We start from the raw sequence: 13,697 nt of genomic DNA, 5'->3' as shown, positions 1-13,697 counted from the left end.
GCTTTTGTGAATTTAGGTCAATGCATCACCCTTAGAGCGCATTATAAATTCATCAGAATCACAGCCTGAAGAAAATTTTATTCCCTGGCACCAGCTGCTTTTAGCCATGCCACAGATATTTAGCAGAATTTAAACTCCAGATTAAGTATTGATTGAGTTTAAATAAATTATAATATGTTATAACAAGAAAGCTAGACTCTGGTATAGATGGTTTCCCTGTTTACCTCCTTTCTCACTTTAAATGTATTCACTGCATTTTAACTGCACTGAACAACCAATTCAGAAATGTATAATACTGAAGTACTAATTTAAGCAGCACCTTCACATACTTGACATAGGAATGAATAGAAACTGTAAACTAGGTAGAGAATAAACATATCAACTTAAAGGATTATGTGAAGAGGAATAAATTCCTAAAGAATTAGCTACAGGGGGAAAGTAAATGCAAAACTGCAGATTATATTAACATTTGATTATATTTAAGATGCTTTGTTCCTTTTTTAAGGTTTGAAAACATCTCCGTAGTGATGGCTACCAACAAGCAGCAACACAGCGATCCACTCTGTGTCGCGTTCAGCAGCATCAGCTGCTTGTATACCCAGCACGTTATTTCTGGACGACTAACAGATGAGCCTATCATTTTAAACTATATTTAATAGGGAATGAAAACTTGCATGAGCAGGTATTCAAAATGTAACTGTGATACAGTTACCGTAGCCAACTGAGAAACACAAGCCCAAATTTTACAGAAAAGAAAACAACAACTATCTTCTGTACTGCTAAAAGAGGACAAGAGGACACATAAGGACATATAGTTTTGTGTTTGACCTATTTTGGTTGATTTAATTTTCAGATTTTGTAAGCCAAGCTCCAGTGAGTTCCTGAGGAAAAAATTCTAACTGGCATTTTACTGTGAGTCAAACCTCACACAAAAAGTGCTTTGTGAATCGAGATAACATTAGAAGCTGTCTAGCTGCACGTACCAAAGTACCAGTTAGGACAAGAAACCAGAGCTGTAATGGACTTCTAACAGCAATAATACTTTGTACTTCTGAACTATGTTTCAATTTGAGATCTTTAAGTGTTTTGCAGTGTGTGACAACTAAGTCTATCACTTGGAAACTTCAGTAGAAAACAATTGTCATAATCTTACTGATGAAGAAACTGAGGTATAGAGATGTTGAATGACCTTCATAAGATCTTAGAGCAAACAGGATGCGAGTGCACCATCAGAACTGCCAGGCAGCATTTTGGAATCAAGGGCACTAACTTCCATTTCCAAACAGCCTATCTGCTGCACGTTTGACTAATTTTTTACCAGCTTTGTGAACAACAGAATTAATCTCTTCATTTAGAGGTAGCTTATTTCCTGGTGCAGTTCTTCCTGAGCTAATGATGGGAACAGTAATTCTTTTAATGAAAGTGCAGTTTGGGATATGACAGCAATCCAGATAACATCCACTTTGAGATGGAATGAGTGCCTGAAATTGCACATAGCACCACACTGCATATAGACATAGAATGATAAAATTGAATCTAGTTAACATGGTTAGCAATCATCCATTTTAAGAGAAAACTCTAGAACTTTACCAGCAATATTGTCCTTAGAATATGCACATAGCAGGGTCATGATAATCTTTTATCTCCTTAGCTCTTCACTGTGAATAGACACTGCAAGCTTTGAGTCTGACTGTTCTTTTCTAGTTACCACTGAACAGCTGTGTTATTTATTGCTTTCTTTCCATTCTCTGCTAAGAATGATGCAATTGCTTTTTTTTTTCCTGAAAAGTATAAGTAATGGAGGATTTCTCCAACGCCTCTTATTTTAGTTAGACTTTACACTGATGCATGAACACTGCAGTTAGAACAGCCCAGCCCTTCTTTGAGGCACTAATAAAAGCAAGAGGCAGTGGAATTAGATTTTGCAATGCTGTACATTTTCACCTGCCTACACCTAGTTAGCTACCACTGAAATCTTCCTGGTATTTAACCCTGGACATCTAAGCTTCTGTCTGGCCAAGCAGGGTTAGCAGTGCACTAGTCTGTGTAAGTGCATTGCTGCAAGGGTATATCCAAAGGCCTTCAGGGATTAGCACAGAAATGCCATGAAGCTGAACACTTTGCCTAAGCCCCATCTGTGACCAGGGCTGTATATCCACTTTCTGGATGTGGCAGCCCTGTGTGAAAATGAGGAGCAGTGACAGGGAGGGGAGAGATGGAGTTCAAGGATCAGGCAGTAACCACACAGAAAGCACAGTTATACCTTTTACACTGCCAGATGAGGGATGATGTTGCCGTATCAGTAGGCTTTCTTTAATATTAATCCAGAATCACTGCTGTAGCATGGTTATCTGGGAATATGTAATGGACTTCCTTAGGGCCTGGATGTAACCAGTTGTTTTGGGGGAAGGAAAGAGGTTTAAATTTGGTAATCCCCACTACAAAACCCCCTATGCATCTTATGCTACTTTACAGTAGGTGCATTCTCTACAGTCAGAGAAGGAGGGCCAGGAATTACCTGTATGCATTTCCCATATATCTGTCAGTTTGTACATGAAAACAGGAAGAAACAAAAAGGTGTGGCTAACAGCAGTGCTAACCCACTTGGGTCTTGGTTGGGTATGGTAAGGATGGCTAAGACTATCACAGCTGTAAAGCATAAAAATATTTTCATGATTCCTAAAATTGGTGTCTTGCTACTTAAGAGCACTCTAGTTTTTCAAAGAAAACTCAACAGTGTTCAACACATTTCTCAATACAACAGTATTCAATACATTTCAATTTCTTCCTTTTCCTATTCTATGGAGGTAAAATTCCTTTCCAAATCTTTGGACAGGTAATTGATATAATGCATGAAGCCAGTCCATGCAGTGGTCACTTACCATACAGATCTGATACATTAGAAATTATCTTTTTTCCATGCATTTATTATTCTGATCTGATAGCTTTATAGATGCATACTGTTGTTTTGTCTTTGCTTGAAAAACAATCGAATTTTAGATTAATAAAACAACAGAGACAATGCAAAAACCTATGTGATGATGGCTAGCTACATCTTAAAATTCTTTAGCCTGAAAGCCTGGCAAGAAGCTGAAGGGAAGTGTTAAAGCAACCTGACAGAAATCCCCTGCAGTGCTTAGGAAAAAAACTCAGCTCTCCCTCCTCCCAGCTAAATCCTGAAACAAGGTCAATGCACTAAAAGGCTCTGGAAGTAGTTTTTTTATAAATAAATATCCTGGGGAATTAGTGGAGCAAGTGCCACAGTCATGTCTCTAAAATAAAGGTAGCTATGACTATGTAAGCGTTTCCTTTACATGCCAGAGATGGCACACATCAGTCAAGGTGAGATTAAATGCATCTCTGACTACATGCTACAGAAGAAGCAATTTTTTTTTTCAGGAAGAAAACTTTGATCATAACCTTGAATCAGCAAGTTGTTTAAGTTCATGCCTAGTGTTAGGTCTGTCAACAATCTTTGATATGCTGGAGTCACGGACCCCTGAAAGGACACATGTGGGTTTTACAAGTAAAATGCAGGAGTAAATGCAGAAGTCTCCCAAATATGAACTAGTGCTGAGTTTCCAAAACTTTGGTGGCTACTCCACTGACCAGATTCTGACACCCTGATAGCCACCTCTGACTGAGTCCTGTCTATCATGGTAACTGCCTTTTTCACCCATCTCATCTGTTCAGATACTGCATTATGGCACAGCAGTAATTAGTTTTTCTTTAAAAGGGATCAAAAGTTCCAATCCCTGATGACTGCAATCAATGGCAACCATTTCCCTCATCAACAGGGCATGAATTATACAAGTATTCACTGTAAATCTCAGTAAGGAAACTGAAGAAGGTGAAAAAATCACATTCTTTGGCAAGGATGTAATAATTCGGGAATTTACATGTTGTTTGGTGACATCGATGATTCAGCCCTAGCTTGGATCAGTGTTTTGAAAATTATTTCAGCTCTTCCTCCTTCCACTTTAATTTTATCCAGAAAGCTTCTCTTTCACTTGCTGAAAGGAGAAGAATATGGAAGAAGGGAGATCATTCAATCACAAATTCACTTATCTTCACTGCATCTGTGATGTTGTTCCCTAAGCAGTAGTAATCTTCTACATTCAGGGAACCTGTGCAGGTTTCTCACAGGAAAAGCACAACATCTGAGCCAGTGTGAACACAGCAGTCAAGGACTGGAAGAAATAAAAGAAATTAAAACCCAAGCTAAACAAAAGTCCAAACCGAAACCTTCTTCATCAGGATATCAAGTAGCAGCGATTTAAATGAAGAAGATATTTATGCCTTCCTCTTTTTGAGGAAATTTCCTAAGGTTTAAAATGCAGATAAAAGGCTTACAATTCTATATTGGCACTGCCTGATTTTCAGTTGTGCTTATCACTGCCTGCCATGCAGCTGGCTTGCTTTCTTTCTTTTAAAGTTTGAGGTTCTTTACATAGAAATTATGTTTTCAAAATATAGTTGAGAATCCTGATATTGTAATTGCTTTCAGAGCCACTATGTACATTACTAATTGTGTACATGAGTCTCTTCACTGACTCCCCTGAACATGCTGGGACTACCAGCTACCAAAACATCATTATAAATTATAAGGTAAGGAGAATGTGGCCAGCTTTATACTGCTGACTTGGTGAAGGTATTGATAGCTTGTAGTGAGTGGAAATTCTTGTAAAAAATGAGGTTGGAAAATGTTCTTCTTCCTGAACTGTTAAAATGATAAATACTAAATAAACAGCTGCAAGTGAAATGGTTCCCTGCTGTCCAACAACTACTTTTCTAAACACCTAAGAAAGCATTCATAAATGCAGCCAAGTTTAGGCCTGATATCCAAAGTAAATAAGGTACACACAAAGTACTGCAAGCAGGAAGACCTCTAATAGTCCACAGCTCCCAATTCAAAAAAGATTGCTTGGATATTTTAACTGGACATTACTGAAACCCTGAAAACTACTATAAATAGGACAAAATCAGAAAAATACTTAGCCAAGAAGGAAATGTATATGCACAAGGAGATCTGCTCCATTTTTATATCTCACAGACAGAAGAATAAATTCCCATCTTATGTTGCCTTTCCATAGTAGTCCAGACATGTTGGGAGCTGAGTTATGAACTACTACAGATTTCAAATACTGTGAAGAGTGGTTGAGGAAAAATGAAAAGTAGATGCATTTGGCCAATTTAAAATGTACAAGCAAGGACTGCAAGTCATTTAAATATATACAACCCCTCTCTTATCTTGAACATGATCATAACTGTCGCCAGTGAGTAGACAAGAAGCTGCTTGGCACTCTGTTTCTGTTAACTCCTTCGAAGAGCAAACATAGTTCACATTACAAAACTTGTGAGGTTCTTTCCTTTATAGAATAATGTAAACAAACATTTTCTTATTTAATCTGTTTAATGAAGTGTTGTTTACTACCGGTTTCTGAAGCACTTCAGATAATAAAGACTAAATCCTTGATCCTAGTGGGACTTTTCAGTGTAAGGTTTTTTTAAAAAATACTGTTACCCATTAAATGTTTTAACTATGGCTTTAGGAATTTTAAGAAAGTCTCATAATTTATAATGTCTTGGTTTCTATGTCTTAAATGGGAGGTAATTTTTTGACCTATGTTAACTATTTCAGACTCTTTTAATGGAATATGCAATCAATACATTAATAACATCCCATGCATTAGCACTGAATGTAGCGCAAGGTTAAAAGGGGCACAGGTTTTCCATTAAGCCTTTTTAATTTTTCCTTTTCAGGATTTTCCTGAATCTGGGAGTCAGTGGATCCAGTCCTAGATCTACTACCCCGGTCTGGAGACTGATGCCACAAAAGCAGTTGTAACCCCTTAAATATCACATGGCATATACTTTTTCAATTTCTGTACATTGCCCTCAATTCTATCTCAGAAATTCATGCTGTGTAGGACAAGGGTCTCAGTCTGCAGGAGAGAGGCTGCAAATGGGCCATGGGAGTCTGGCAAGACATCAGGAACTTTGTGCAGAACTGGAAAGGGACTAAATTCTGGCTTAGGCCATTTTTGAAACATTTTTTTAAATAATATACGGCATTTCCATAAATGTTACCTCATCCTTCTCTGAGCAGTTTCATTAGGAAGTCTATTTTCGATTTTTTTTTTTTTTTAGTAAAATAATTTTACCAATTTTAAATTCAGATGGAACAGGAAGGGAAAAAGCACTTTATTTCTTGCTCCTACTAAGATTATTTTATCCATTTCTAATTTTAGTTCTTTTCACATTTTGTTTGTTAGGCATAACTGGGTCAACACTTTCATTCTTTCAGGTTGAAAATCCTGTCTGAAGAAAAGAAGTTACTTGTCACGAAGCAAAGCAAATGACTGTGAATAATTTATAAGAAAGTAAAAAAATTCTGCTTTTGAGATTTTAACAGGAGAACAACCCTGAGTTATAAATTATTATAATTACACTGGAATATGCTCTCCATCCTCTTATTCTCTTGCTCTGCTCACTGTCATAATACTTCTTGCTCAAATGGGTAACAATCTCTTGAGCAGCATGGTCATGGGTCCCCCCAGGTTTGGGGACAGTGCCCTTTGGACCATGAATTTATCAGTGCTCACAATCCCGCTCCACACTTCTGAACATTTTTGTTAGAACTCCTGCAGGTTTGTCTCCTTACAGAGGATAAAATGCAAATATATATCAAAGTCCTGTGGGATGTGAGGTGAAGACTGTCACAGAGCTGGGGGACTCCAGAAGCAAAACTGGTGCTCACAGGAGATTCTAGGAGCATTATTAAAACAACATCACAGATCTGCACCCCTACTGCTCAGGGGCAAAGTAACTGACAGATAGGTAGGTAGTTAAATTCTTGGGGTTTGCTTAGTTCTAGCTCCTAAACGCCGCAGTGTTCAAAGGTATTTGCTGTGGTAATTATTATACTACAATATATTTCTCTGTATAAAGATGGTAAAGTGAAGAAATACAGTATATTTAATAGAAAAGTAGAGATTACAGCAACTTGGTTTGCTGAGAAACCAGTTTCACTAATGCTTTTATTAAAATGTCTGAAATGAATGTGTCAATTCTCTATGGCTCCAAGGGAAGAAGATGAATTACTTAATATCAAAGTCTGTCACTTCTTTAAATGTTTTTTTACATACTTTCTGCAATACAACATCACTAGTGTACTAATACTGGCATAAACTACTGCAATTTCCAGCATCTTGTTCTCAATAATACACTTCTTATTTTTAAGACTAATGTTGAGAAGCACAAGTGGAAGAACTAAACGTAGCAATGGATATGTACCTAACAGCTTCCACAAAGAAGTTCATGTAACTGACTTCATTTGCTGCTGGAGTGAGGAAGTTCCTATGCCCTCTTGTGCCAAGCCATCTTTAGTGATCCCCACCCACTTCTTACACAGAAACCAGATTGGCAGGAGAGGGAAAGGACAGCCAGCCCACAGGCTCTTACACATGCAAGATTGCAGCCATGCATTCCATCAGTTCACATAAGGTGTGGTAGCATCCACAAAGACTGCTGCTGCCAATGTGTTCCCACAGCACAGACTCAGTTACCAAATCCTGCGGGAGGAGTTTGAAGTGTGGAATTCCCACTGCTCATCCTGCTTCCATTGTTGTGGGTCAGCCACTGTTGGTGACAGTGTGAGCATTGGGGGAAACTGAACACGTCTTTTCTTCAACCTTACCCTTGGTTTATGGCAGGTATTAATGTGAAACCTCTCTCAATATCCCCCTAAACCTCTCCATAAAAGTGAAATTCCTGACTGACACACGTTTGTCCCCTCATTTATCAGTAAGGGAGGATGCCAAAATTCTTTGATCAAAAGATGGTGGGGAAGATGACATTCATTTTGAAGTGGAAGACCTATCTAAGGAATAGTGTAAGGGGGTTCCAGACTTGGTGGAAACAGCCCTGCCTTAGATTTGCATTTCTGGGACACTAATAATTTTAAATTTAAGTCCACGAATTTTAGACTTCAGAAAAGTCAAAATATCTGTGAACAGATTCTGAGTATCCCACCTGATTGGCCCCAGACACATTGAGTTCTAAGTGTGCATGATATCTTTTTTTTTTACACACTATTTATATTTGACCTTATCTGACCTTCTATTCCAGGACACTAATTAGATTTCTCCAAGCTTTGCAGTCATTAACAATCTCAGTGGAATTCCACCTCTCCATGTCGGAATTACGCCTCCCACTAATTCTCTTCACTACCTACAAACTTGAACCAAAATATCCACACTTCCTGTATTTTATTCTTATCCAACCACTTGCTATACATTCATGAAAAAACATTAGTGCAATCGAGCAACTCAAATCTGTACATTCTGGCTGTGTATAAAAGAAGATGTGCTTTGATTCTTCCCCTCAGAAAAATGCAAGCACTAGAAATTAAAGTTTATTAGTGACAGTTGTACTAAGAATTAAAAATAAACTGTCCCAAGCAGGCTACTACTGAATGGGATCCAATATGTGACTGGTAAGCAGGATTTTCAGGAGAGTAATATGCTCACTATCCTCTAAGAAACTCTTGCCTAATTTAAAAGCAGCCCGGGTAAGTGCTGATCACCCTTCTTGTGATTTTCAAAACTCCCTCTGTGATTTTAATACCCAATTCCATTAACTTCAGCACTAGGCCTGCTAATCCTGTAGGTAGGCTAGAAAATCTTCAGCTGTATGCAGGTGCTTCAGAGATTGTAATGCTAATCACTCACATTTAGCTGCTACTATCAATATGAGAGGGAAAACTATGCAGAAGAGACAGACAAGCTTGTATTAACAGACATATCTATCCCATATGCTTTTTGCCTTTTTCTGAGCAAGAATTACTCAGCCTTCTCTCTGTCATTCTTATCCTGAAGCTTTGGAGCCCAAAGCACCACATAGCTTTGAGGAAAGGATAGTCTTGAGAACAAAAAATACTTTTGGGGAAGGGGGTTCTTTTGTTCTCTTCATTGGGACGTTTTCTTATTATAATATTAAAAAAAGACCAGTTTTATTCTGGAGATTTTCCTACAACTGGAACGTACTTCTGCAGGAAATGAGTGAGATCTACTCATGTCATATCATCTCTGGATGTGATTCTAGTGATCTTTCACTAAACAAATGTCCACCTGAACACTGATAGATGTTGAACTCTCCTCACTTACAATGCAATGGTCTTTAGAAAAATTATAAATGAGCACTTGTATTTTCAACAAATTTTACTCCAAGGAGATCAGCTGTTGTGCTCAGTTAACCTGTATGCTCCTCCTTGGGCACAAATAGGGGAGAAATGGGGCATATTCTGTGATTGTAACTGTATTTTCACTTTTTTCGGTCTTGGTTTATGGATTTTTCAGTGTTTAAGCAATTACATCCACATCTTTTTGTATTTGAAAATGTTTTCACATGGGAAGGTGGCTGTTGCAGTCAACAGCTGAATTAATGGCAGAGACCACTGAGAGCTGCCAAATTACAGCCAGGGCTCACTGGGCGACTAAGGGAAATCAGGACATCTTGTATGTCAGACTGAGAATGTCTTTATACAGTCAATAAGGAGCCATGAGAAGTATGATTTTTCTAGGTTTGGAGTGAAGAGAAATGAAATAGGAAAAATTCCTTGATTTCATGAAAACTTTTCTATGCTGCTTATTTCAAAGAGGTATTTAGGAGAATGTAAGACTTACACATTTTAGCACTCTCCTGTGGAAAGAAGACATCCCTGTTAAGTGAAAATTAAGTCCAGAGAGCTTATGTTTGATGGAAGATCTATTGGTACTGTAGCCAAAGATTTCCCACAACCTCTTGTCTTTGTCAGAAAAGGCTCAAGAAATGGCTTGACACTGTCTCTCCTCCTCCACACCTGCTATTCCAGGGCTGAGTTTGCTTTTATACTGTTCATTTTAGGATGTTACTGCACTGGAATGAAATCTACGTTCTTTTTATTATTTTAAGATATTATTTTATTTACTTTATTGAAATAATGCATTGACTCATACTGTTTGGATTCTATTTTTTGTGAGCCTAAAATGAGGCTCTGTGTCTGACTCTCTGTAGCCTTGGACCTGATATCATAAAGACTGGTGAGAAAAGTGGGCGGGCCACTGTGAGTTTGTGGACATCTCCAGTTAAAAGTTCCTTTGTAAAAGCACAAAGGACTGCACATGGTGTAAAGCAGCCAAGAACTGAAATATTTACCATGATAAATTACTTATATATAGTATATACTTATTATTTATTACTTATTTATCATATATACTTATTATAGCCGTATACCTTCACAACTACCAAAATAGTAATAATATAAAATAGTTTATGCCTGTGGATCTTAAAATAATAGAATTGCTAACAATTTTACTTCATCCTAAAAAAAACTTGTTGTGGAATTTTTCTGCTATAGGTGAAAGAAACAGAAAAGATCTCAGTATATTATGGGTTGAAATAAAGGAGAGCTGAGGGAAGTTAAGTTTCCTTTGAAAGAGCTTTTCAAACTGTGTGTGGAAAACCACATGAGAAAATATATGAGTTACACTTGCAGAAAAACCACTTTTGCCTTCTGAAATGCCAATTAGAGAGCAAAGACTTATTTGTTTTCCTAAGACAGTGTGTCTTCATAGCCAGAGTAGGAGAGAAGATGGATGCCATAGATTGCCCTGAGCAGACACCTAAATTTATTCCTGTCAATGTTGAAAAAAATATTTGAACCCTGTTTCCCCAGTGAAGAAAAAAGAACCTGATAAGAAATGGCTTCAGACCTCCTAGGATGAAAAGCAGTTACTGAGAAGACCTTCAGGAGAAAGGAGAAGAACTAAGAACAGTGAGAATCTCAATGATAGAAAGTGCAAAGCAAATGATAGTTTTAACAAAGAACATTTCAACCCAGGGTGTTGGAGTGGGAGGATTACAGGATAGTTATACATCCCTTGTATAATTAATTTGTGAAAAAGGCAGATGCAGTCCTAATGTCCTAGGTGCAGTATTTCCAGTGAAGGGTAAATACACTGTTGACAAATTGTGTAGCACGTACAATGATAGTTCACTTAGAAAAGCTATGTCAAAATATGTTGCAGATGAGAATTGCTGAAACTGTGGGGAACCAGGCTCGGCAGTTCAGGGACTGCCTTCTGGCTGGATGGACCTGCACGTTCTGACTGTGACAAGGAAATGAAAAAGGAGAACTCGTTCCCCATCTGTGACACCAAGACATGTGCTAATGACTCCATCCTGTAAGTGGCCCCTCATCAGTTCAGAGCTACACTTCCCACAAGAGCCAGATCCTTGATTTGGCTACCCGTTTCCACTGGCCAGCTCAACAAACTGCTCAGTGCAGCAGTAATCAGTGAAGTGTGAGATTTTCTGTGCAAAACCATCACTGCTGACCGTGTGCCTGCTGCTGGGTACCCCCTGCCCAGCAGCCAGTGAGCAGCTCTGTTGGCCACACAGACAGAGCTGTGGGCAGCAGCAGCAGTGGTTTGGCAGGCTGGTGACCTCCTTATCTGAAATCTGTGTTGCTTGGGACTGCTGTGATACAGATAATCCTCTGACTTAATTTAGAGCTGCTCAACAGGCAAGAATCTGTTTCAGTTCCATGAAAGAGAGAGTTCTTTCATAAAGATGGTACAACAATAAGAAGTGTGGTATTTTTTGACTTCTATTCTGGTTATGCTCACATGCTTGTCCAGCGTGCCCACGGGTCATATAGCTCATGACTAAGTTCCTTTTCTTTCCTACATGATGAGTCTGTAACCAGAGAATCTACATGCAGGCAATCCTACATGAGACAGAGCCAGCAGGAGACAAAATGAGGCAAAGAGGATTGCATCTGACAGAGCTGTTTAAATAAATTGTTAATTTTCTTAGAATACCAGGGGACCTGTCTGTAGCAAAATCTCCATAGCTTGTAATCTTATGAGCCATCTGTCTCCATGTATACTGGAGAAGGCTGTGGACTTGGGAGGATGATGAAATATTGGGATGTAAATATTGAGGGGGTGGGAGATTATTCCAATATGTAATCTTGCATCTCACAAGATGATGGGCTCCCCGGCCTCCTACTGTGCTATAGGAATACAGGGCACTCAAAATTTTCATGGTTTGAGCTCTGAAATGCACACATTTAGCAAATTTGGTAAATTTTACTATTAGTTGGGTGAGTATGCCAGAGTTTTATTTTTCTTTTAAACAGATAATCTATCCACGAAAAAGAAAAATGTTATATTAGCATTATATGTTGTAAATAACAATCCAAAACATAGAAAAAAAAGTCCATTCAATTTATATACCTTTAAGACCTATTAGAAACCAATGTTTTCATTCAGCTTTGCAAAGGATAAGTACTAACTAGCAAAGTAAACTAGTAAAGTACTAGCTTGCCAAGTACTAACTAATACTTGTTCATTGTTTTATAGGAGATTTGTGTCTTGGAGGAAAAGAGCTCATAAGTTCTTAATGGTTTAGGGAATATATTACATTTGTTTTCTAAAATTAATAAACTCGTTATGTATTGGTGTCCTTGTTTAGAGCAAATTTGGGAGGAAACCTCCAGATGGGGTCCCCTCTAGAAAGCAAATTTAAGCCAGCTCCTCCCCTTACTGGTTCAGGAAACATAAACCTACTTTGAGAGAAGTGGAAAAAACTGTTTCTTTAACAAGTAAAGTACTCACAAACATGGAAAAATGAGGAATAAACAATGGAACCTCTCATTGTTCTGAAGAGATGGCAAATTCAGAGAAAGTCCTGTTTGAGGGGTATGGCTCAGCTTGCCCAGTCTCTTATCAGTCCCTGATGGGGACTACAGGCGAGCTCCAGTGTTATTCTGGTTTTCAGTCCAGAGCAGGGCTGATCAGTTCCAAAGAAAGGAAAAGCCACAGTCTGGGGAACTTCTCTGCCTCAGCTGGCTAAAAAAACTAACAGAAAGCAAAGGAGAGCTCTGCCTGCAGACAGCACAGGCCGGGAGGGGGAATGCAGGGGAGTGAGCGCAGCCTCTGCAGACAAACCACGCACTGCTCCTGCCCCCTTCACTCTCTGAACCACTCTTAAACCAGTGCACAACTCAATATCCAGCATAAACAGAACAGAGCACTGGGGATACAAGCATCATAAAGTCACCCTAGGACAAATGGGAAGTCTTCTTTTTAGTCTAAGTTAAATATTCAAAATGAGGTCAGGTCTGTGGCCATGAAATTAATTTATTTATGTATCCCTCTCCTGAATAATGATGTGACTTCTTTGAAAGACTAATAAATATCAACTCACAAACCCTTCAGTATAATAATTCCTGTCCTCTGTGGCTTTATATCTCAAGGGAGATAATATATTCTTGTGGTAGAAGATAAGAGCTTTAGGAGACCTGTGTTTAAATTTTAGTTTAAGAATGGAGAGGTTTGAAACAGAAAGAACCAAACTGCATCTTTAGAACTATGCTTCAGTCACCTTTCTTTGAATTTCTCCACTGTAGCAGTATTTATATGCCTATGTAAAGTAATTTAAAAATCTTTGCCTGAACTGTATGCATATTTTTAATTGGAATCTATTATGTATTAATTATAATTTACAAAGAAACTATCACACACACTTCAAGATCTTACAGTTATTTTTAGATTCATCTGTGAAATGCAACTCCTGCATTTTAATAAATATTAAACTGAATAGCTTCTCTCTAACTCTGAAGATTATCTACTGTAAAACTCAAGACAAAA

General features: G+C 38.2%; 1 protein-coding gene across 2 annotated transcripts in view; it reads left to right on the top strand.

The window, feature by feature from the left end:
- The window catches only part of ZNF281 (zinc finger protein 281), a 320,112-nt gene extending 307,605 nt beyond the window's left edge, over positions 1-12,507 (top strand). For both annotated transcript variants that reach the window (XM_064427963.1, XM_064427962.1), the window contains one exon: positions 11,070-12,507. The gene's annotated coding sequence lies outside the window, so the exon portion shown is untranslated. The remainder of the gene's footprint in view (positions 1-11,069) is intronic.
- Positions 12,508-13,697: the final 1,190 nt, after the last annotated feature.

The sequence above is a fragment of the Passer domesticus genome, chromosome 7 (assembly GCF_036417665.1).
Source record: "Passer domesticus isolate bPasDom1 chromosome 7, bPasDom1.hap1, whole genome shotgun sequence".
NCBI classification, from domain to species: domain Eukaryota; kingdom Metazoa; phylum Chordata; class Aves; order Passeriformes; family Passeridae; genus Passer; species Passer domesticus.
Note: the sequence above shows the minus strand (reverse complement) of the source record. Positions and strands in the feature narration are given on the sequence as shown.